Source organism: Saimiri boliviensis, chromosome 1 (genome assembly GCF_048565385.1).
Source record: "Saimiri boliviensis isolate mSaiBol1 chromosome 1, mSaiBol1.pri, whole genome shotgun sequence".
NCBI lineage: Eukaryota > Metazoa > Chordata > Mammalia > Primates > Cebidae > Saimiri > Saimiri boliviensis.
The window spans coordinates 182,939,106-182,964,836 of NC_133449.1; the positions used below are offsets into that span (position 1 = coordinate 182,939,106).

The window sequence follows — 25,731 nt, forward strand, 5'->3', positions numbered from 1 at the left end:
TAAGCAATGAAAAGTGAGAATGATACTGTGACAATTCCCAGTACTGGAGCAGTCCTCCACGATTCATGGACCTCTTTCCCCGAGAGCAAACTTAGAAGAAGGAGGTTAATGAGAAGAACTACCCCTGTCATTGCTGCATTTGTCCTTGGGGCCACAGCTAGTAATCACATGTCCCTTCTCCACTCTCATTCTAACTTCCCCTCGCTCTCAGCTGTCACCTTTATAGGTCTTGGTGGCTTATCTGAAGGTAAGACCCAGATGTTTATTCCTGAGGGGCCTGAGCCACTGGTATTCATACCTTCTCAGGCCAGAGCAGGTACACATATCTGTTTACATTTATAATTGGGTAAGGAAGTACAAAGAGGTACCTAAGTACATAGTCTGCATTCCACATGTTTTCTTCCCATCTCCCACTGTGTAAAAGCAGCCCTACCTCCACCTGTTGATTAGGGACAATAACCCCTTCCAAAATAGTGACTTCTGCTTTGCCTCCTGGTTTCTAAACAGAGAGTCCAAAGGGCCAAGAACAATGAGAACTTGCAGTTCAATGGGATCCTTGCTGTGTCCCCAGCAAGAGTATGCCCACTCTGTGGACAAGGACCTCTAATCCTGCAAAGCCCAGAGTTGTAGGGATGAGAAGCAATGTTTCCTTAGGTGAGTACTGAGTGATGGTAACTGGGAACATTCCTGCTTCAACTCTTTGTGATATGGTTTGCCTATGTCTCCACCCAAATCTCATCTCAAATTGTCGTTCCTATAATCCCCACATGTTGTGGAAGGGACCTGGTGAGAGGTAATAGAATCATGGAGGTGGGTTTTTCCATGCTGTTCTCATGATAGTGAATAAGTCTCATAAGATCTCATGGTTTTCTAAAAGGCAGTTCTCCTGCACATGCGCTCTTGCCTGCTGCCATATGAGACATGCCTTTGTTCTTCCTTCACCTTCCACCATGATTGTGAGGCCTCCCCAGCCATGTGGAACTGTGAGTTCATTAAACCTCTTTTTCTTTATAAATTACCCCATCTCTGGTCTTTCTTCATAACAGTATGAGAAATTACAGTAAATTGGTACTAGATGCTGCTATAAGGATATCTGAAAATGTGGAAGTAACTTTGGAACTGAGTAACAGGCAGAGGTTGAACAGTTTGAAGGGCTCAGATGAAGACAGAAAAATGTGAGAACATTTGGAACTTCTGAGGTACGACAGCTCAGAAGACAGGAAGATGTGGGAAAGTTTGGAACCTCCTAAAGACTTGCTGAATGGCTTTGGCTTTGACCAAAATGCTGATATGATGTAGACAATAAGGTCCAGGCTGAGGTGGTCTCAGATGGAGATGAGGAACTTGTCGGAAACTGGAGTAAAAGTCATTCTTGCTATGCAAAGAAACTGATGGCATTTTGTCACTGCCCTAGAAATCTGTGGAACTTTGAAATCCAGAGAGATGATTTAGGGTATCTGGCAGAAGAAATTTCTAGCAGCAAAGCATTCAAGAGGAAGCAGAGCATAAAAGTTTGAAAACTTTGGAGCCTGATGATGCAGTAGAAAAGAAAATCTCATTTTATGGGGAGAAATTCAAGCCAGCTGCAGAAATTTGCATAAGTAACAAGGAGCCAAATGTTAATCACCAAGACAATGGGGAAAATACCTCCAGGGCATGTCAGAGACCTTCACAGCAGTCCTTCTCGTTGACAGGACTGAGGCCTAGAAGGAAAAAATGGTTTCCCTGGGCCAAGGCCAGGTACTCACTGCTGTGTGCAGCTTCAGGACTTAGTACTGTGCATCCCAGCTGCTCCAACCGTGACTTAAAGCAGCCAAAGTACGGCTCAGGCCCTTGTTTCAGAGGGTTCAAGTCCCAAGCCTTGGCAGCTTTCTTGTGGTATTGGTCCTGTTGGTGAACAGAAGACAAGAATTGAGGTTTGGGAACCTGCCTCAATGAATCTGCCTAGATTTCATGATGTAATAAAATGCCTGGGTGTCCAGGCAGAAGTTTGCTGCAGGGGCAGAGTCCTCCTGGAGAACTTCTTCTAGGGTGGTGCAGAAGGGAAATGTGGGGTTAGAGCCCCCACATAGAGTCTCCACTGGATCACTGCCTAGTGGAGCTATAAGAAAAGCACCACCATCATCTAGACCCCAGAATGGTAGATTGCCCAACAGTTTGCACTGTGCACCTGGAAAAGTCGCAGACACTCAATGCCAGCTGTGAAAGCAGCCAGAAGGGAGGCTGTACCCTGCAAAGCCACAGGGACAGAGCTTTCCAAGGCTATAGGAGTCAACCTCTTGCATCAGCATGACCTGGATGTGAGACATGGAGTCAAAGGAGATCATTTTGGAACTTAAAGGTTTAATTAATGCTCTATTGGATTTTGGACTTGCCTGGGGCCTGTAACCCCTTTGTTTTGACCAATTTCTCCCATTTGGAAAGGGTGTATTTACCCAATGCCTACACCCCCATTGTATCTAGGAAGTAACTAACTTGGTTTTTTGTTTTACAGTCTCATAAGCAGAAGGAATTTGCCTTGCCTCAAGTGAGACTTTGGACTTAGACTTTTGAGTTAATGCTGGAATTAGTTAATACTTTGGGAGATTGTTGGAAGGTCAGGATTGTGTTTTGAAATATGAAGACATGAAATTTGGGAGAGTCCAGAGGCAGAATGATATTGTTTGGCTGTGTCCCCACCCAAATCTCATTTTGAATTGTAGCTCCCATAATCTCCACATGTCATGAGAGGGACCTGCTTGGAGGTAATTGAATCATGGGGGTGGGTTTTTCCCATCCTGTTCTCATGATAGTGAATAAGTCTCAAGATATCTGATGGTTTTATAAAGGGCAGTTTTCCTGCACACACACTCTTGCCTGCCACCATGTAAGTCATGCCTTTGTTCCTCCTTCACCTCCCATCATGATTGTAAGGCATCCCCAGCCACGTGGAACTGTAAGTCCCCTAAACCTCTTTTTCTTTATAAGTAACCCAGTCTTGAATATTTCTTCATAGCAGTATGAGAATGGACTAATACACCTTGGTTTCAGGATCCATGTATTCTTGCTATTGGGGACATGGCATCAAATACAGGTGTCTAACTTGGTGCATATAATACTTCTGGAACAATGACATTTCTTCCTTGCATAGTATTGCCTTCAAAGCAGCACTTCATATGGGCCTTCAGTTTCTAAGCTCTACAAAGCCAATTCCTTTTACATCGTGCAATTTTTTTTGATATTTCCATTGGATTCCAGTGTCGTAAGCCTACTCTTACAATTCCTTAACTGTGAAGGTGGTCCCTGGAAAGATAGTATGTTGTGTAGAATTCCAGGCTTGTGAATCACCCATTGTAGAAACCCCTGGATCGTGTTGCTGACTAAGACCCTGAGGGAAGAAAAAGCAAACCCATACCAGGAACAGGCAGAATAAATATCTGATCCTGAGAAGACAAACCACAGATAGCTCTCAGGATAGAAGGGGTCCAATGTATCAAACTTGCCCCAACAAGCTGGTCTCCTTGAGGAATGGTGTCGTATCAGGTGTTCAGCATTGATCTATGTTCTGGCAATTTGGGCATTCAAACAATGGAGTGGCTAGGTAAGCTTTAGTAATTGGAAGCCCTATTTTTGGGCCCACGTGTAGCCTCTTTTTCCGCTACCATAGTCATTCCACTCATGTGCCCATTGAGCCACTTCCATGATGGACAATGACGGCATGAATTGGTTGAGTAATTTTGTCTATTTCAGGCGTCCCCAAACTTTTTACACAGGGGGCCAGTTCACTGTCCCTCAGACCGTTGGAGGGCTGCCACATACTGTGCTCCTCTCACTGACCACCAATGAAAGAGGTGCCCCTTCCTGAAGTGGGGCGGGGGCCAGATAAATGGCCTCAGGGGGCTGCATGCGGCCCGCGGGCCATAGTTTGGGGACGCCTGGTCTATTTGGTTGTTCAGGACTTTTCTATGATGGATGATTTCTGATGTGCATTAATGTGTGATATAAAAATCTTCACACTTGAGGCCCATCCCACATGTCCATCCATATGCCTCTACTCCCAGGCTTCTTCGTCTCTGATCTCCCAGTTGTTTGTCTTTTGTGCCCCTGACCAGCTATGGCCACTCTTCTTCCACATGTAGTGAATGCCTAGATGTACCACTTACAGCTTCACCCATTAGGAGGATTTCCATTCATTGTTGTCTTTCAAAGCCCCACTTTGATTGGTTGTAATGCAGGCACTATCCTTTTTTGGCTGCACTAATTTATTTGACCGACCCATCTGTAAACCAAGTTCAAGGTTTTTCATTCACTTTGAGATGACCATATAAGACCCTCTTATATGACCATAAATGTGAGCTTGGAGAGGGGTGCTAGTGCATTTATGATAGGTGAGAGCAGATCTGGGCCACCTGCTTATACAGCTGATTCATGCCCTTTGTCTCTGCATAGGCTGAATCTTAGATGCACAATTTCCATCTTAAGATGCATTGTTGCTGGCTCCTTGTGACTGCATAATGCATGGTCACTTGGTCCCATATAGTCAAGCATCCTATTTCAATCAGGACACTGTAATACACCAATGTCTTAGCTCATTTTATGCTGCTATAACAGAATATCTGAGACTGGGTAATTTATAAAGAACAGAGATGTATTTCTTACATTTGGGAGGTTTGGAAGTCCAAGATTGAAGGGCCTATATCTGGCAAGGACCTTCTTGCTGCATCCCATGGTGGAAATGGAAGGGCAAAAGAGCAAAGTCTTGTGCAAGAGAGCGAAAGGCACTGAATTCATCCTTTCATAAAAACCCACTCTCACAAAGCTAACCCACTCCTGATAATAATGACATTATGAGGGCATAGCCCTCATGACCTCATCACCTCATAAAGGTCCCACCTCTCAATGCTGTTGCACTGGGGACTTGGTTTCTAATGTGTAAACTTTGAGAGACACATTTAAACCACAGAAGCCAGAAACATTCTCAAAATAACTGTGTAATTTTCTACTGAGATGACATAGCCTTGCTACAGAATTCCAGGGCCCTTCATTGTGATTCTCCCTCCGAGTCTTGCCATAAATCTCATGCTGAATCTTTTCCTACCACCAACACCTCCAACTCCAGTGGCCATATGATATGGCCGCAGCAGTAGAGCTGCTTGCATCACACCCTGCATCTGCTGGCCTAGGGTGCTGGCCCATGGGCTAGAGCCGGAGTCTTATAAACTTTACTGAAACTATAGTTCCCTGAATCTTCATAAGGTTTATTTTTTAATCTTTGAAAAACGTGTTCTTAGCAAAAGCTCCCAACACACTAGCAACCTCTTGCTTGTCCTGCCAAAGCTGTATGATATTATCAGTATAATGAATCAATGTAACAAACCACAGGATGTTCAGGTGGTCCAGATATCTTCAGATTATACTATGATAAAAAGTTGGAGACTTAACATAGCCCTGGGGCAAAACTCTAGATAAATAATGTCCATTCCACAATCTAAACCATTTCTGATCCTCTTCTCTGGTTGCAATAGAAAATATTTCACCAAGTCAATGGCCATATACCATGTAGCTTAGGATTTATTAATCTACTCCAGTCATAAAAATATGACCAAAACAACAGCAGCGATTGGGGCTACTGTTTGATTGAATTTGTGCTAGTCTACAGTCTTTTTCCAGGATTCATTCAGGTTGAGCAGGACCCAGACTGGTGAATTAAATAGAGAAGATTGAGAGTATTACCCCTGTAGTATTTAGGCATTTAATGGTGGTAGTAATCTCCACTCTTCCCCAGGATGTGAAATTTGTTTTTATTTACACTGTTGGCCCTGGAGGTGGGGGAGTTTTAAAGGTTTCTACTTAACCTTTCCCAGCATGATAGTGCTTATCCCATAGCCAAAGATTCGATGTGGCAGTTACTCAGTTTATCAGTTCTGGTAATGTACTCAGACACCAGAGAAATAACCACTGGGCATGTCTGCAGACCCATAAGCCAGCTGGAAGCCAGACATTAACCAGCACTATAATTTCTGTCTCATTTCCCCCCACTCTAACAAGGTGGCCCACAATGATGCTTTGGAGCTCCGGTGACAATTTATACCTTGTTTACATAGACCTCAAAATGTTTGAGTATTCCTCTTTCCCTGGTGTACAGTCATCCAAGTAAATGGTCATGGGTCTTTTTGAAGAAGGACTAGAAGAGCCATCACAGCATATTCTGGCTACAGTATTGCAAGGTCCTTCCTGGGAGTCCAGCCACTCTTCAGTCAGTGAGCTCTAGCTTTGAAAACTGGCTAAGATCCAAGAGCAGAGGAAGAGCATTTTTATTGGAGAATCACCTTCATGCTCCTGCTGTTCTATTCTTGTCTTCTGATTAAAGATGTTCAGCAGCAGCTTTATTGGCTGCCTGTCTATGCTGTCCCTAAAGATACCCTGCTTTCTAAACTGTCTTCACAAACACCTGCATGTCAAGCCCCCTTGACTGCACCTTTAACCTTGCTAATCATTGTAGTCATTCTGAACTCCCAGCTTCAGGCAGTTAGATACCAACATCTGACCTCTCTTGAAGTCAAAGAAGGGATTATTCCCATGGTTGTTAACGAGCCCAGCCCTGGGACCCACCTGTCCTACCATCTACCCTGACCTGCAGAGAAGGCTCTCCACTGGGTTTAGAGAGGCTGGTGCCATCTCACTGGCACATTCCTGATGGCCATGGTGTGTGGTGTGCCCTCTAGACCCTCCCATGGACTCTAAGACTCCAGTAGGTCTTAGGGTCTCACTTAACATATTCATTCCATCTGGCCCATTTTCCTAAGTCTTCTCCTCTCTTTCTGTCAGAAAAACTCAGCTATTTTTCCTCTTCTTCTCATGGCCCATTGCTTCCTTCAGATTTCTAGGAGTCACCCTAACAGCAATTCTGCCCCATCTCCTAGGATCCTTGCCGGTGTGTTAAATTTCATGTCCTGAGAAAGTGCCCCCAAGTCAATGAATTCTGGTTTAAACAATCTTTTGTCCGGTCCCTTTAATGAAAGCCCCTCAGAATCCAGTCACAGTGATATTCCTCTGAATCCTGCTGGTACAGAACAGCCAATACTTGCAGCTCCTTCAGGGTATAATCTCTTTCCTCCCTTATCAGGCCTCCTATATCTCCAGCCAGGTTATGCTGGAATTTAGCCCAAGTTGTGAATCTAACAGCCAGGAGAGGAGATGGGGGCAAGTGCTAGTGTAACTAGGGAGGGATGGGCCACCCCTGTAGGCTCTGAGGATTCAAAGTTTCTGCAGAGCCACAATTCTTAGGGGCATTCATGCAAATGTCTCTATCCCGTATTTCAGGTTCCCACATTTTCCTAGTCAAAGACCTGAAGTTTACATAACAGACATGCCTTTGCTGAGCATTTAAATGCATCCCAAATTCTGAAATTCCATTGCATTCTGAGTCTGCCTCCTGGCTGTGCCCAAACTCCCACTAAAGTAAAGGGCCTCTTTGTAAACTACCAAGTCCTCTGGAGCTCAGATTTAGCCTTTAGCTCTTTGTTAACTGCCTCAGTTTCTCTTCAGTTGTCCTTCACTCCCAGAGGCATCATTACCACCAGCCAACCTCACTGTTATTGTAGACATCATTCCCTCATATCTTTCAAATACTTGAATCATCACACTGATAAAGGTGTTTTTCTCCACTGGGACATTTTCCCCAAATCATCACAGGAGAAATCTTCAGCAAGTGGACCATTACCTTGTGCCAGGGATTATCTATGTCCCATGTTCTATTCAGGCTGGGATCCTTCTTACCAACCAGGCAGTAAGGGAGCCAGTCCCCAAATCTTATCTTATTATTTCCTCACACCACTTCTGATACTACCTGTGTCAATTCAGATGCTCCAAGAAACAGACACCAAGACAGAATGAGATGCACAAGAGATTTATTAGAGACATGCCTGTGAAGGAGCAGGAGTAAATAGAGAGAACCTTCAGACAGCAGTGCATGTCTGACAACAGTGGAGAAAAACCGGGTAGGAAGAACATCAGATTGCAGGGCAGTGCTGAGAACAGCCAGGCCAACATGGAGACCCCAAGCAAGGGCTGCCCGTGAGGGGAGTCAGGCACCTGCCTGGCACCAGTAACTCTGCCATGCTCAATCATTGCTTGGGAGCAACCAGGGAAAGCATGGCCTCAATACAAATACCTTGGCAGATCTGAAAGTACAGCCACAGCTACTAGAAGCTGCATGCTGATTTTTCTCCTGCAGCAAGTTCACTCAAAGGGAGCTCCGAAAAGTGCTTCTCCATGGCACCACACACATGCAACAAAACACACATAGAATGGCATATTCGAGCAGGAGACTCAGCTATGAATGAGTCCTATTAATGCCTGTTATGTATTAATACGTATTAATAGGCATCAGAACTAATCACCACCTTGGAATGATTCACACTCTGTTCATGCAGGGCTAGATAAATAAAATCCTCAAGGATTCTAGCCTTGAATCTTAAGGGCTAGAAAATAAAATTGTTAAAAATGCAAATAATAATAAAAATTATGACTTCTCAGAATGGTATATGTTACACCAAATTATAGCTATTATTAAGAGTCAGTAAGGATGGCAATAGTGACAGTCGCCTTTTCTGATGAAGTCAAGATTAATTGGCAATAAATCTGCAAGAAGTGCTTCAATCAAATATGGAAGCAGCTCAGATCTGTACATTTTTTCTCATGTTTTCAAACATTGTTTGCCATGCCTTTGTTAAATGTATATTACATTTATTCCAAGGTACATCTTGTGAGAGGGGCATAAAGTAGCAATTTGCTAAAGATATGCACATGCAATGCTTTATCCTGTCTTTTAAATTTCTCATAGATCTTTTTCTTTCCCATTGAATACCTTCTTTTTTCTGCACCTGAAAGAATTTTAAAGCAGTTATAATATGGTTCTGGAAGAAGGTAATTACAGGTGTGATGTGAAGATTGTATCTTCATAGCAATAACCTGAAATGAGATGAGTTATCCATATTATCTGATCAATATAGGCAGACACGAATTCAAGCCTCAATTTGGATGTTGTTCTTTTTTAAATGAAAATGTCAGAATTAGGAGCCTTTTATTGTGGCTAATAAACCAGATAATCTACCTTAATTGTGTTGCTTTTACCTAGTCCCTATTGAGCTCTACTTTTTCCAAAGTCCTTGAGAATTTAATATCCATAATTTTCATTCAACACACATTTATTTGTTCTAATAATGATTTATAATAGCAACACTACCTTTTACTACCATCTTATATGTCCCAGAGACTATGTTCAGACTTGAATATAAAAAAATTAAGAGGGACCTTGTACTTGAGGACTCACAGCTAAACGGTAAGACAAATGTGTAAAGCCAATACTAAGGGTTTTACGGAGATAGGGACAAAGCACTCTGAGTATATACAGTAGGCACATGAATGGATACTCTCCCGTATGTTATTTCCTAAATAGCATATTGTCAGATCTTTAAAAATAAATCTCACACTTTTTTCCAGCACCTATACTAAACAATGCATCTAATATACGTTGAACATTTATAATAGGCATTATAATAGATTTTCTCTTTTTTTGGTCATTCCACCAATATTGTCAGGTTTGATCTTTGTTGATCATCTCTATCAGTAATATTCTTGAGGACCTAGAGAAAGAAACAAGAGGCCGGGTGTGGTGGCTCATGCCTATAATCCCGGCACTTTGGGAAGCCAAGGCAGGAGGATGGTTTGAGCTCAGGAGTTTGAGACCAGCCTGGGGAACATAGTGAGGCCCCATCTCTACAAAAAATTAAAAATTAGCTAGACATGCTGGTGTACATCTGTAAAATCCCAGCTACTTAAGAGGCTGAGGCGGGAAGATTGCTTGAGGAGGGAGGTTGAAACTGCAGTGAGCCATGATTGTGCAACTGCCTGGATGACGGAGCAAGACCCTGTCTCAAAAAGAAAAGAAAAAAAAGAACCCAAGAGATATTATATTTACTTCTTAGAGAAAAAAATACAAAAGAGCATTTAGTATGACTGAAATCTATTCAAGGTAGGATCAAAGTGTTCTGGGAGTCAAAGCAGAATGCCTCGGGGAGAGTTGCCCCTATCTTCTTCCAAATACTGGTTCATTCATTCTTTAAAAAAAAAAAAAATCAACTTTCATTTATTTTAAATATGGGAGTTAAAGGTGCAAGTTTGTTACATGGGTACATTGTACACAGGTAGTGTGCATAATACCCAATTAGTAGTTTTTTAACCCCTGCCTCCTCCTTTTTCCCTCCTGCCTCTAATATTCTGCAGTGTGTATTGTCCTAGTGTTTAAGTCCATATGTGCTCAATGTTTAGCTCCTAAATATAAGTGAGAACATGCAGTATTTGGTTTTCTGTTCCTGCATTAGTTCACTTAGGATTATGGCCTCCAGCTGCCTCTATGTTGCAGTAAAAGACCTGATTTCATCCTTCTATGGCTTCATAGTATTCCACGGTATACACATACCACATTTTCTTTAACCAATCCACCATTAATGGGCACCTAGGTTGATTCCATGTCTTTGATATGGTGAACAGCATGGCAATGAATATATGAGTACACTATGTCTTTTTGGTAAAATTATTTTCTTTTGGATATATATTCAGTCATGAGATTGCTGTGTTAAATCGTAGTTCTGTTTTAAATTCTTTGAGAAACCTCCAAATTGCTTTCCACAGTGGCTGAACTATTTATATTCCCACCAACAGTGTGTAAGTGGTTCCATTTCTCCTTAGCCTCACCAACATCTGTTGTTTGTTGACTTTTTAATAATAGTCTAACTGACTAGTATGAGATGGTATCTCATGTGGCTTTGAGTTGCAATCTTTTGATGATTAGCAATGTGGAGTAGTTTTTCATGTTTGTTGGCCCACTCATATGTCTTCTTTTGAGACGTGTCTGTTCATATCCTTCGCCCATTTTTTAATGGGATTATTTGTGTTTTGTTTGTTGATTTGTTTAAGGTCCTTATAGATTCCTGGATATTAGACCTTTGTTGGATGTATAGTTTGAAAATATTTTCTCACATTCTGTAGGTTGTCTCTTTACTCTGTTGCTGAGGGTTTGTTTTTTGTCTTTTGTTTTGTTTTGTTTTTTCTGTACAGAAGCTCTTTAGTTTAATTTAGGTCCCACTTGTCAATTTTTGTTTCTTGTTGCAGTTGCTTTTGAGGACTTAGCCATAAATTATTTGTGAAGGTTGATGTCAAGAAGGGTGTTTCCTCGGGTTTCTTCTAGAATTTTTATAATTTGTGGTTGTACACTTAAGTCACTATGCATTTTGAATTAATTGTTGTATATAATGAAAGGTAAGGATATAGTTTTATCCTTCTGCATATGACTAGCCGCTTATCCCAACAGCATTTATTGAATAGGGAGTCCTTTCTCCATTGCTGGTTTTTGTCAGCCTTGCTGAAGATTAGATGGTTGTAAGCATGTGGCTTTATTTCTGGGCTCACTATTCTGTTCCATTGGTCTGTGTGTCTACTTTTGTACCAGTACCATGCTGTTTTGGTTGCTATAACCTCATTCCACAGTTTGAAGTCAGGTAGTGTAATACCTCCAGCTTTATTCTTTTTGCTTAGGATTGCTTTAGGTATGTGGGCTCTTTTTTTGGTTCCATATGAATTTTAGAATAGTTTTTTCTAATTCCACGAACAATGATGTTGGTATTTTAACAATAATAGTGTTGAATCTGTTCTGGGCAGTATGTTGTGGGTAGCATGGTCATTTTAGTATTACTGTTTCTTCCAATCCAAGAACAAGGAACGTTTTTTCATTTATTTGTGTCATCTCTGATTTCTTTCACCAGTGTTTTATAGAGATCTTTTATCTCCTTAGTTAGCTGTACTCCTAGATATTTCATTTTCTTTGTGGCTATTCTAAATGAATTTATGTTCTTGATTTGATTCTCAGCCTGTACATTATTGGTATACAGAAATGCTTCTGATTTTTATATATTGATAGATTCATTTTGTCTCCTGAAACCTTACTAAAATAGCTTATCAGTTCTAGTAGCTTTTTGGTGGTCTTGGGTGTTTGTTTGTTTGTTTGTTTGAGTCGGAGTCTCACTTTGTCACCAGGCTGGAGTGCAGTGACATGAATTTAGCTCACTGCAACCTCTACCTCCCAGTTTAAGCAATTCTTCTGCCTTAGCCTCCTGCATAACTGGGACTACCAGTGCACACCACAATGCCCAGCTAATTTTTTTGTATTTTTAGTAGAGATGGGGTTTCACCATGTTAGCCAGGATGGTCTCGATCTCCTGACCTCATGATCTGCCTGTCTTGATCTTTAAGGTTTTCTAGGTGTAGAACTATATTGTGAGAAAAGAAAGATAGTTTCACTTCTCCTTTTCCTATTTGGATGCCTTTTATTTCTTTATCTTGCCTAATTGTTCTGGCTAGGACTTCCCATTCATTCATTTTTAAAAAAATATTTATTGAGTGCCTCATCTGTGTCAAGCACTGTGACAGGCACTGAGGACACAAACTAAGCAAAGCTGACAAAGACCCCCCCTTCATGGGGCTTTTTGTTTTGTAGAGCAGATAGGCAACAAACAAGTAAACATATTAAATGTATATTATGTCAGAGAGCAACAAATGTTGCAAAGAAAAAGAAAGCAAAGATAGAAAACAGAGAGTGCTGAGAGGCCAGAAGGATTAAACTTTTAACCAGGTTGGTGGAAGCAACCTTCCCTAAAAAGGTCACAGTAGTCAAAGACACAGTCAAAAGAATGAGCCATGCAAATATCTCAGACAAGAGTGTTCCAGGCAGATGGGAAAAAAAGGTCCTTAGAAGGGAGAGTACCCGGGGTATTGAGGGAACAACACGGGGGTCCATGAAGCAGGAGCAGAACATTGGAGGAGGGCAGGGAGAGATGAAACCAAAGGAGAAAGAGAGAGAGAGAGACTGAGAATTGACAGTGGGAATCCAGATGTGCTAGGCCCCAGAGACCCTTGTAGGAATCTTGGTTTTTACAATGAAAAAGATGGGGACCAGTAGAGAATTTGAAGTGGAGGAGTGACACGATTCAACCCACTTTTAAAAGGTTAACTGTGGCTACTCTGTGAAGAGAACTACAGAATAGGGCAGAAGCATGGTGATGGGGAGGAAGAGTGAAACATGGTCAATTCCACACAGATTTTGAAGGTGAAACCAACTGGGTATAAGATGGGAAAGAAGCCAACTATGACATTTGCAATTTTAGCCTGCCGAATTAGAAGACTGAAGTTGCCATTAACTGACCTGGAGAAGTCTACAGAAGGAGCTGGTTCAGGGAGGAGGATTAAGAGTTGTGCTTTGGGCCAGGTGCGGTGGCTCATGCTTGTAATCCCAGCACTTTGGGAGGCTGAGGTGGGAGGATTGCTTGAGTCCAGGAGTCTGAGACCAGCCTTGGCAACATGGCAAAACCCCCATCTCTACTAAGTACAAAAATTAGCTGGGCATGGTGATACCTGCCTGTAATCCCAGCTAGTTGGGAGGTTGAGGCACTGGAATCACTTGAACCTAGGAGGCAGAGTTTGCAGTGAGCCGAGATCATGCCACTGCACTCCACCCTGAGCAACAGACTCTGTCTCAAAAAAAAAAAAAAGAGAAGATTTGTGCTTTACACATAATATTGGATAGTATATTAGGATCCAAATGGAGATGTCAGGTGGTCAGTTGCCTATACAAGTCAGTAGTTTGGAAAGATGATGGTGTATTGAAAATAGTAAACTTACTTAAAATCATAGATGCTCTGCAAAATGTGAGACATCCTCTTGCCTTTAGACAGGATTATATCCGAACCTTTGTGAATGTTTAATAATTAATACCAGTCTTAATAGCATTTAACCTAACAGTTACTGTGTTACAATAATGTATTGAGCCGTATTTTTTTCTTCAGCAATATATCGAAGAAAACTCACTCACCCATCACATTATACCATCAGAAAGCTCTAAAAGATTCTCTTGGAGGGATCTTAGTATGGGACATTTTGATGCCTTTGAGCTCTTTTGGTGAACCTAAAAATAAACTCTTAAACACTTACTGTTTTACTATGAACTATATCCATATGAAATCCTACCTCTCTTCTTGAGTTTTAACCATTCCTGTCTCTATCTTTTGCATCAAAATACATTGCTTCCATTTGTTCTTTTTCTCTTTCAATGCATTGGGTAGATGGGGAGGGACAAGAGAAGCTCCCATCTGTACGATATGATGGTCTTTTAAACACCATCCATCTATCTTTGGGGTGAAACCATGACCGTACCTATAATTTGTCTCCATTAGTCCTTTTCTTTAGTCCAACAGTCATTTTTACCACCCTTGTCTATTCTTGTCAAATCCAATGGGTCACAGAATTCTGGGGAAAGTCTGGCCCAATTTCACAATAATTTGATTATTCTACAATTCTTACAAGTTCAGTTTTTCCTTTAATAAATACATTGATCTTTCTTCTATCTCTCTTAAAACTAGCACTGCCTTAGAGGAATGCTGCCTTTCAAGATATCCTTCTTTGCAAACATACTATTTTCCATTTATACTTAGAATTTTCATGTTCATTTTCCTCTTCTGTAATCTACTTTCCAGAATTTCCTTTCCTCCCTCCTATAATTAGTGCCACAAACCACTGGTAAAAGACCAACCTTATCAGAGAGAAGGAAGCCATAGGATCATATTGTGTGTCCTTGAAAGAAAATACTTCACCACATGAGTTTACATAGTCAAATAAGAAGTTGCATCCCACATTAGAAGATAAGAAACAATATGATTAGCAGCATGCTTTCTTTCCAAGCATTCATTTATTCAACAGTTATTTAAAGAACCGCTACTATATGCAAGATATGTGGACCCTGTAGAATATAGAGATGACTCTGGCACAAATCCTACCTTAAAGGAATTTATAGTCTAAAGGAAAGAAAGTAGGGCAGATCTTGTTAAATTGCAGTGGAGTACAGATTAGGCAGAGAGTTATGCCAACCAAAAGCCTAAAGGAGTACAGCAGGTAGGTGGCATTTGAATGGCTCTTGAAGAATAAGTGCGGCTTGGAGTGGGGTTTGAAGGCTATAATGAGGAGGAGGAAATTTCCAGAGGAGAGAGATGTGTGACCATAGGACAGCAAGCAAAAGGGAAATGAGTCCATGTAGGAAACCAAGAGTTACTCAGTCACGTACATGTAGGGGAGAAGGAGAAGATAAAGTGGGAAAGCCAGGTTAGAGCCAGGCCTTGCAATACTGAGAACTCCAGGAGGAAGAATTCAGGCTTCCTTTCTTAGACAGTAAGAATCTCCCAGGGGATTTTTGAGCAGAGAAAAAGCAGGATAAGAGCATTAACGTATAGGCTGAGTTGGAATGAGGCAATACTGGAAAAGGGAGGCCAATTTCAGGGTTTTTGTAATAATAGGCCAGGCCTTGATGAAGTAGTAGGATAGCAGGGCAGTAGAATTAGAGAGGAGAAGGAAGATTTCAAATGTTTCATAGATAGAATTGATAGAACTTGGCATCTGATTGACTAGGGAAGGTGTGGGGAAGAGAGGAGTCAGAGTTAACCCTGGGAGTTTGAGACTGGCTGATTGGGATAAAGAAATGAAGCTCCCAGGAAGGAATAAATGGAGAGGGAAAATGCCTGAGGGAGAGGTTGTAGGAAAATACCTGGTGACTGTTGCGAAAATAATATAGTCTTTCCAGAAAGAATTCAAAGCTGGAGGTACAAACAAATATGGAAATCATCTGCACAGATGTGACAACCAAAGTCACGACTTTGGATGAGATTTTTAATTGAAAAAGAACCACAATTACTGTCTTTACATCAGAAAGTCAAATGGTGTTTTGCTAATTATCCACTTAATTTGATGAATGTAGACAGCCAATATCACATCATTACAGCCTAGATACTTTGCAGACTGAATGGCCCAGTTTTGCAGTTCACATCAATCAAATTAAACAAATCATTGTCAGATCTGCCCTTGGCTTTGTGCTGTGTCAATACAGCCGGTGGGTACACACATAAATTGAAAACCTGAAAACCTGCTTCAAGATCCTCAAGGGCCAGTGCCAGATCTCTATACCTCGGGGAATCTCAATTCACACCTGAACATAATACCTTACACCAAGGCCCCCTATGCAGTTTACAGACCAATTTCATGAATAGCATATACTCTAAAGGCCAGGATAACACAATAGTTAGGTCTGTCTCCATTTTATAGCTGCAGAAACCTGAGGCTCAGAGAGGTTTCCAATTACCTAGGATTGTATGGTTAATAACAGATAAAGGCAGAAGTAGCAACCAAGGCTTCAGACTATTAGTAAATGACAGGGAGGAGTTTTTGTTTGTTTATTTTACTAAATGACACTATCTGGCCTTTGAAACAAAATGAATGTTATGCTCATTACTAATTAGCAAGCTGAATGGAACAAGAGTTTATCTGTGCCCATGGTCCACTTATTTTCCCTAATGGCCACTTATTTTGTCTTCTCTGGGTTATTTTACTGGAATTGATTGAGTGAATGGTATGTACGTGCACACACACACACACACACACACACACATAAACACGCACACACACACACACACTCCTTCTTCATTAATCTCAACTAGTAGGCCTACTTAGAAGGAAAGCTATATCTCTAATGATACTTACTGTCAAAACTATAGGCCCTATTCCTAGGTGTACTTTTTATAGTTCTTTGGCTGCAGGCAACCAATACCAGCAACCACATGTCCATGTATCACATTACACAAGACAAATCTGAAGTTTGCTGTAACTTTCACATCACCAAGGACATAACTTCTAAACCCAAAATCATCATATTGAATTTTAGACTTTAAAATGAAGGCCACTGCACTATACAGGAAAAAAAAAAATCTGTCCAAATGAGAATGGGAGTGTATTTTCCAGGTAGGATGGTGAGAGGAGCGAGAGAACAAGGAAAACCACTTTCTACTTTGATCTGTGTTTACAGGGCTTATAATAATTCTCCAAACTATGCTGGATCATAACATGTGAAGTTCATGACACCATACTTAGGATCAAATTTAAAAAAAAAGAATGATCAGAGAAAACCATTCTAATATACCTTTACTTCAGCATGTTCTGTTCTTCCATCAAGGTTGAAAAGGAGAACTCATAAGACATGTCTGACTTGTAACAAGGGCACTTGGCAAAGCTGAGCCCTAAGTGCTTCTGGGAAGTAGATGGAGGAAAGAGCCTGTCTCTCCTTCACCATTTAGGTCCACTTATTGCCACTGGAATTGAAAAATGTCCCAAACAAAAAGAAAAACTTGAAACATCATACTATTGGAATTCAGACAAAGACCACCAGGTCTGACGGCTGGAAGTCAGACCACAAAAAGAAGCAACCTGGCTTCTGAGAGAACATTTCAGCTAAAGCATAAGTTGATAGATGTCACAATCCAAGTTATTTTATATTTCCACACAGGAATTTCATAGTTGGTGACAATAATTGGTGAGACATCTCAAATTTTTCATGTATATGGAGTGCACAAAATCACCTGAAAGCAGAGGACTTAGAGATAGGGGTTTTGGTTGGAGAGAAACATGCTATGCATCCCAGTCCTCCTCCCTGTTCCTTCCTCCCCGAAGTATGGCAGGTAGGCAAAACCTGCCCCTCGTCTCAAGCCTGGTAGTGGTCAGGATTTCAAGACTGCAGTTTAGGGAGCATATAGGGTAGTGTCTCACTCTCACTTGAAAATTAAAATGAGCTAATGAATATGTCAAAGAATGAGTGGTTGTATTGGGCAGCCTATACTCTCGGAGTTTGTCAGGGAGAAAAATGGGTGAGGGTTTCCTATGGGCAGATGTGAGCCACATAAGAAAGATGAATGTGGGTCTCCTTTAGTCCTGTCCAAGGAAGCTTCCCAGAGGGGTAAACAGGCCCTCATGGAAAGAAGCTAAAGGTCTTGCCAGATATCTGGGGGTTGCAGAAGGAATAAGCAATCATCGTAATAAAGGCTTCACCTGAAGCAAGGGAGTTCTGGGGAACGGCCCTCACTGATCTCCAAAGGACCAAAGCTCTGATGAGATCATCAAACCTAAACACCTGCCAGGCCTATGGGCCACAAACCCATCTAAAGAGTTTCAGTCAAGTGAGAACTTTTCTGCTCTCCTTGTAATTCTTCTCCTCCCCTGGGGGATGGGGGCCAGCAAGGGAGGAAGAGGAGAGGCAGACACTGACTCCACCTCCCTTCTCCTACCTCTAGGCCTCCTCTTCCTGTGGCAGGGCTTAACTGGAGAAGGGGAGATTTTATTTTAAATCAAGTTTGGAGCATTGATATTCTATGCTGAATAAAGATCATATTTGGCAACCTAAAATTTTTACCCAGGGGTTGGGAAGACAAAATAAAATTGCTTCATGATTACACCCCACATCAATTACACACACTTGTCTTCCTATTTATCCGTTTGCATCCAGTGATTTGCATGGGTTTGAGGAGCCTCCTTAGATGGGGAAAAAAGAAAACCTAGAAACGTACTGAGACTGAGACATATGCAGCCACATGGGCCATATACAGCAGGTGGGTGGAAGTCAGATCGCAAGGGGGTTAGATTGTCATCCAGACATCAGTTGAAGTCCTCTTTGTCTGCAGAGAATTACATAAAATTGGCTGACACCCACCCGCATTCTATGGTTAATACAAACCCACTCTCCTTCTAAATATTTCTGCGAGTCCCCCCAAAGGCCCCTACCCATCCCATAGCTGTTCCATTTGCTCTGTATTCTAGCTACTCAGATTTGGAACTCAAAAGACTCTGTCCTTTGATATTCCAGAAACACCACTCACCACTCACACGGGCTCACTGCAGGCAATTACCTTTCAGCACAGAGCAAGCAGCTTAAAAACAGCAATGCAAACATCCTTGTCTTCGAACATTCCCTGGCCACTGGTGATGTCCAACTCGTGGAGTTCCCTACTCACTGACAGCCTTCCACTCTGTGGCTTAACCCCTCCTTCCTCCCACACCCTTGGCTTCACTTCTCTGCTCTTCTTCCCTGGAAAATCCTTGTTTACTTTTTATGCTGATTGGTTTAGCTATCTCTTTGTTTCAATGCCTCCTTCCAAATCATGCCCTAGGGGCCTCATCTTTGCTAAATAAAAGGCTATTTACTCCACAGAGAAATTACACTACTTCCTTACAGGCTGAAGCTGCCGCAGTCAGTCACTCGTAGTTTTAAATAGTAATTGCTTTATCTCTGCCATAAGACCCGAAACAGGGCTTGAAGTTGCAGCGCGGACGTAATTATGGCTACGGGATGTGGCAGGTTCCAGAACTCACTGCCACCCAAGGAGATTGACAGCATGTGTTTGTCCTGAGGAAAAGCAGGTTCTGTGTGTTAACTGAAAATATATTAAAATGCTGGAACTCTTTGGGCTCTGGTAAATTCATTACGGGTCCTTTGGCTTTTCCTGCATCCCACTCTTCCACCGGTACCTCTGTCTACACACACACACACACACACACACACACACACACTCTCTCTCCCTCTCTCTTTCATTCTCTTTCTGTCTCTCTCTCTCTCTGTCTCTCTCCCTCTGTCTCTCTCTGTCTCTGTCTCTCTCTCTCTCTCTGTCTCTCTCTGTCTCTGTCTCTCTGTCTCTCTGTCTCTCTCTCTGTCTCTGTCTCTGTCTCTCTCTGTCTCTCTCTCTCTGTCTCTCTCTTTCTGTCTCTCTGTCTCTGTCTCTCTCTCTGTCTCTCTCTCTGTCTCTCTCTGTCTCTCTCTGTCTCTCTCGTCTCTCTCTCTGTCTCTCTGTCTCTCTGTCTCTCTCTGTCTCTCTCTCTGTCTCTCCCTCTCTGTCTCTCTCTCTGTCTCTCTCTCTCTCTCTCTCTCTCTCTTTCTCTCTCTCACGCGTGCTACTGTCTCCCTAGAGCAGGGGTCCCCATACTTTTTACACAGGGGGCCAGTGCACTGTCCCTCAGACCATTGGAGGGCCGGACTATGCAAGGTGTGACACCCTTCACAGCCAGCACTGCTGCTTCCACTATCCCAGACAGCGGTGTACAGTGTCACAGGCCCAGCACCGCCTCCAGTGCTGTATACAGGGATGGCGGTGATCAGCCTGTGACGCTGTGTATACAGTGTCCTGGACATCTGCAGCAGCGGTGGGCCTCTTCTGCAGGAAGCCCACTGCTGCGTGTTTCCCCTATTATAAGACACCTCCTAAAAATAAGACAGCTCCCGTCTTTTGGGGATAAAATTAATATAAGACAGGGTCTTATAATAGGGGGAAACATGGTGTGTAGTAATGTGGGGGGAGACTTTTGGGCAAAGGGAGGTTATAGGGACCATTATGTTGTTGTACATTTGGGGGAGTATGGGGGCCACTGTACTGCGTAGTAATGGTTATAGTGCTTTGCCTTTCTTCCTACTTCTGCTGTTTTTTCACACTGCTTCCTGTGATGCGGGGCGCCGCAGCTGCAGACTGGATGTGCGTCATATGATGCGCTTCCGGAGCCGTGACGCTTGCGTCCTGCGTCACCAGAAGTAGTACTCTACGTGAGTGACGAAGTAGTACTGTACGTGAGCGATGCTGTGCTTTGTGGTGCTGCCACGTATAGTACTCCAGGAGCACAGGATGCGGATCACTGACCACCAATGAAAGAGGTGACCCTTCCTGAAGTGCGGCGGGGGCTGGACAAATGGCCTTAGAGGGCTGCATGCGGCCCACGGGCTGTAGTTTGAGGACCCCTGCCCTAGAAATAAGAGAGGGAGGGAGGGAGGGAGGGAGGGAGAAAAAACTTTCTCTTCATTCGGCAGCATCAGATGTAGTAGCCACCAAGTTCCCTGACCTTGGGGCACCACAGAGGTGTTATGATTCTTCAGGAGTGCTTTACCAGCACTCGCGCATACATAACAAAGACAAGAGGAGAGCGTTCTAGCACTTCATTATCTCTTGGAATTATTGGGCCTGGCTACTGTAGAGCTCTGGGCCTGCCATCTGTAGCTGAAAGAGCTCTGTCAGCAACCACTGTGGGACCAGACAACTTTGCTGTCACTTTCCCAACTGAGTGCAATATATATATATATATATATATATATATATATATATATATATATATATATAAAAGAAAAATCCTCCACTTTCACAAAAGCAACAATGGGGATCATAGGTCTGGAGGTGCAGCGTTTTAACTCCATTTTCCAAATGACATCATGTGTGGGAAATTCCATCTTCCCTAGCAGCAGCGGCAGCAACAACAGCAGCTCTGATAGGAGCAGCATGGCAAGCTGCCTGCAAAAGGATGTGGAGCTACACATCTGGGCTCAGCAAACTGATGAGGATAATTGTGGACCTATGCGAGCATCCCTTGGAGGGGGCTCTATAAAAGATTGGGCTTCCTTCAGTCAACAAGAAGCCGATCAAATGGAGTTTGCTCATTGCTATTGACTTTTGGGGTTTCATATATGACTGCATTTGCAATCAACAGCTGCTAAATCCGGAGACACTTGGATTACATAAGTATAAACAGCTTTTGTCTCTAAGTCTACCAAATTCACAGAAATACAACGGTGCACAGCTGCAGAATTGTTCTGTGACTTTAACCCATCCTACTGGCAATGTTTCCAGAATGCTACTAGGTAAGTTTCCAAACAGACTATTGGAAGAAGAATAGGTAATAATAACTGAACACCACCTATAAGTAATATGTTAAGCACTTTACCTGTCTTATCTCATTAAATCCCTATCATTGCCCTAAGAGGAAAATGTTATTTATCTCCATCTTAGGGATATGAAAAGAGGCTCAGAGACTTAAATAATTTAAGGTCAGGCAACCAATTAACATTATAACCACTTAATTGACGATATGAAAATAAATACGAAACTAGGACAACCTAAAGACTCTGGGACACACTTCTGATGCCCTTTATCTTAAGGTGAGCTCCTCACCCCTGGCTCTCAGTCCCTACCACTCACCCTGGCAAGGGTGGATGGGTCACAGAGCTTTGCTTCAGAGTTCTCATGTACCCACTCCTGTGGGCAAAATCCCTAGATGCAGAATTTGAGATGAGGATTCACGTGCAAGTGATTTAGTGAGAGAGTCCTCCCAGAGGTCACTGGTGAGTGAGTGAGGGAGGCAGGTCTGGGGAGGCCAGGGAATCAAGCGAAGTTGTGACCTCAGGTAAAGACTCAATCAGTAACCTCACCTGATCCCACAGGGGAGCTCCAAGATAGGGCATAAGTGACACCTCAGAGTTGCCCAACCAGAGGCTCTCTAGGAAACAAAGCCACAGGCACTGGCCACTGAAAGCAAATTTCACCAACCCCACTGGCACACGCAGTCAAAAGGGATTTGAGGAGTCTGGCTAGAATAACAACATTACTCACTGCACCCATTCAGCAGCAGAGCTGGCTCACAACCAGCTGCAATCCTTGAAAGCCATCCCATGAGAGCAGAATTAGAGGGAGTGCTTCCATAATTTGGGCTTCAGACTGACTGTGTATACCCAGGAAGAATAGAAAGACTTAGGGCAGCTTTTTGTTTATTGAAGCCGGTCTGTGATTGAGGAGCCCAGCATTTTCAGGTTTCTAGAAGGTGAATGAGTATGTAGTCAAAGAAGCAGCTTGATGAGACCAAAGAAGCTCTGGGTTTTAACCCAAAGATGAGGTGTGCTTCCCCACACATCCCCCACTGCCTGGCTCTGTGATCCTGAGCAAATCATTTAACTCACATGAGCCTCAAGTCCCTTAGCAGGAAAAGGAAGAAAATGTCTTCCATAGAGTTCACTGGGATAACCAAAGTTCACTGGGATAACCAAATGAGGTGATGTCTACGAAAGTGCTTTGTAAAGGGTCAACATGATATAAATATAAGTTAGTAGTAGAATTAGGTTGTGGTTGGATTAAACAGAACTGTATTTCCATTCAAATGGGCTGCATGTGGTTAGATACGAATGAACATGGTTAGATGTCAATTTGAGGGAGATGCAGTGTTTTATTATTCACATGCCTATTCCCTAACATCTCCATCATCCAGCTGAGGATTAGAAGGATTTGGAAAGAAAGCAGTCTTGAGCTTCAGGAAATCCCAGCTCACAATAACACAACCCAGCTACTCCCTCTGAAGGCTTGGGCCTCACTGTCTGCTCCACCCTGGAGGGTCCCACACCTCACACCTCTCACACATCCTATAGCCTTGGCTCTCCAGCTCTCTCTATACAATCTGCATTGAATTCTGCAGCACCCCAAGAGAATATAACATGATAAGCACGTCCTCATGAAGGCCAAATGACATAATGGAATAAACGTTCCGCCCTACAGAGCACAGCTTAACCCAAAGGAATAGCTCTCAAATATCAGTGGAAACTGGCTGCTGAGTATAGTGGGTAGATTTGAGCACCCAGGGCAATACTCTAGAAATCACACCAGAGACATCTTTTGGGTGAAATAAAGCTAGCATTGTTTGTGAGATGAATGTTCCTCTTCAGAGCAATTTCCAAGTGTAGAACACAAAGGGCCTCAATTCGTACAGAATATTTCTCAACTATCTCTTGGGCAAGTGAATAAAGAAAGAATAGACTTTGGGATCAGAACAATCTGAGTTTTACTCCTGGCTTCAGCATTTACCAGCTTTGTGACCTTGAGCATTATCTGAATCTCTGTGTTCTCATCTGTGAAATGGAGATGAGTACCTCCTCATGAGGTTACTGTAAAAATAAAGCACATGTTAACTGCTTAGCAGATATTCGACGAGTGTTAACAATAAAGTCAGTAATAATTTGTAAAGGAATTAATCCAATGCCTATGACATCATCAGACATTTTCATCATAATTATGCTCCTCATGGAGGATTTCAGTGGTTTGTACTTGGTGGGCATGCAGTAAATACTGGTTAAATTAATGAACACACTAATGGTTGTAGCCAGCCAGCTCGCTAACCCATAGAGAAAAGAGAACACCTCTGAATTTTCTTCCTGAAGAATCTCTTACATCCTAAACATCTTAAAAATAGCCCCTGTGCCTCTGCTCTGGTTCCTTGTGCCAGACTGTCCTCACAGCAGCTCCTCCCTCCTCAGCCGGGGATGAGCAGGGCCCCTGAACAATTGCTAGCACGTGCAGCCCTCCCAGGCAGGGGCTGGACCTGAGGCCATCGCCTTCAGCAGGGCTGCACATCACCAACTGCTTTGTTTGGGATCAGGGCAGAACGCGTTTTGATGTGGGTTTGTGCTAATTTACCTAACTCCAAAGCTAAACATCAGAAGTGGAAAGCCAGGCACAGTGGCTCACGTCTGTAATCCTAGCACTGAGGCTGAGGCGGGTGGATAACCTGACATCAGGAGTTTGAAACCAGCCTGGCCAACATGGCAAAGCCCCGTCTCTACCAAAAATATAAAAATTAGCCAGGCATGGTGGTGCGCACCTGTAGTCCCAGTTGCTTGGGAGGCTGAGGCAGGAGAATTGCTCGAACCTGGAAGGATGAGGTTGCATTGAGCCAAAATTGGGCCGACGCACTCCTACCTGGGTGACAGAGCAAGACTTTATCTCAAAAAAAAAAAAAAAAAAAAGTGTGCACACCACAGGATTGGTGTTTGTGTCTGAGATGACACCTACATTGACTTTATACAGAACACAGAGCCATTAGCTATCCAGACACCTCTCCATATCAATGGAAAAAGTACAGAAATGCAGGGCATCCACAGTACCACAGTGAGATATTTTCCAGCACTTTTTACAGCCATCTCCACAGCTGGTGGACATCCCTTTCTTTGTATATTTTGAAGGGAAACAAGAAGATGGGGCAGCCAATCCCAGAGAAAGCACTGTCTCCTTAAGTCAGGCCTGAAAATAACCAGAGGGAAGAATCCAGAGAGGAATAAGGGGCTTTAGGGGAGGGCTGGCTGACCGCTCATAAGGAGACTGGATTGACAGCATCCTATAGGATGCAAAAGAAAGAGTCTTACTGCCTGGAGTCAGGTTTCAAATAGATATCATGGGATAGGGCTAAGGAATCCTGCAAATGACAACCTCTTCAGGAAGAAAGGGAAAAAATAGTATTTACTAATTACCTACATGACAATAACAACTGTCATTAATTGAGAACATATGCCAGGCTCTATGCAAAAATCATCTCCTTTATCTGCATAATAAGCATGTAACAGGTATTACTTAAGTTTGCTAGGGCTGCCGTAACAAAATACCACAGACTGGGTGTCTTAAACAACATATGTGTGTTTTCTCACAGTTCTGAAGACTGAAGGTCCAAGATCAGGGTGCCAGCAAGGTTGGTTTTCTCTCTCCTCTCTCCCTGGCTTCTCTCCATGGCTTGTGGATGGCTGCCCTCTTTCTGACTCTTCACTTGGTGATCCCACTGTGAACATACATCCCTGATGTTTCCTGTGTGTCCACATTTCTTCTCTTATAAGCACAACAGTCAGACTGAATTAGGACCCAACCTAAAGACCTCACTGCAATTTAGTACACCTCTTTAAAAGGCCCTGTCTCCAACTACAGTCATTCTAAGGTACTGGGATTAGGGCTTCTATATATGAATTTTGGAGGGATGCAATTCACCCTTAGCAGGTACTATGATTCTCTTCTTACTGATAATGATTATAAGGTCTGTGGTGTGTAAATGCGAGTAAATGGTGAAGGCAGGATTTGAATTCAGGTCTGTTTTCTCCAGCACATGACATTGCCTCTAAAAGCTGATGAGCAATGCAAAGAAATGACGCTAAGAGTGACATACATATCAGTATTAATAAGCTACTGACACGGCTAGGTTTTGGTGTGTGGTTTA

General features: G+C 42.7%; 1 long non-coding RNA gene across 1 annotated transcript in view; it reads left to right on the forward strand.

The window, feature by feature from the left end:
* The first annotated feature begins 516 nt into the window (after nt 1–516).
* LOC141582729 (uncharacterized) overlaps nt 517–25,731 on the forward strand; it is a 34,408-nt gene continuing 9,193 nt past the window's right edge. The window contains exon 1 of the long non-coding RNA XR_012515608.1: nt 517–654. This is a non-coding gene — a long non-coding RNA (uncharacterized LOC141582729). The remainder of the gene's footprint in view (nt 655–25,731) is intronic.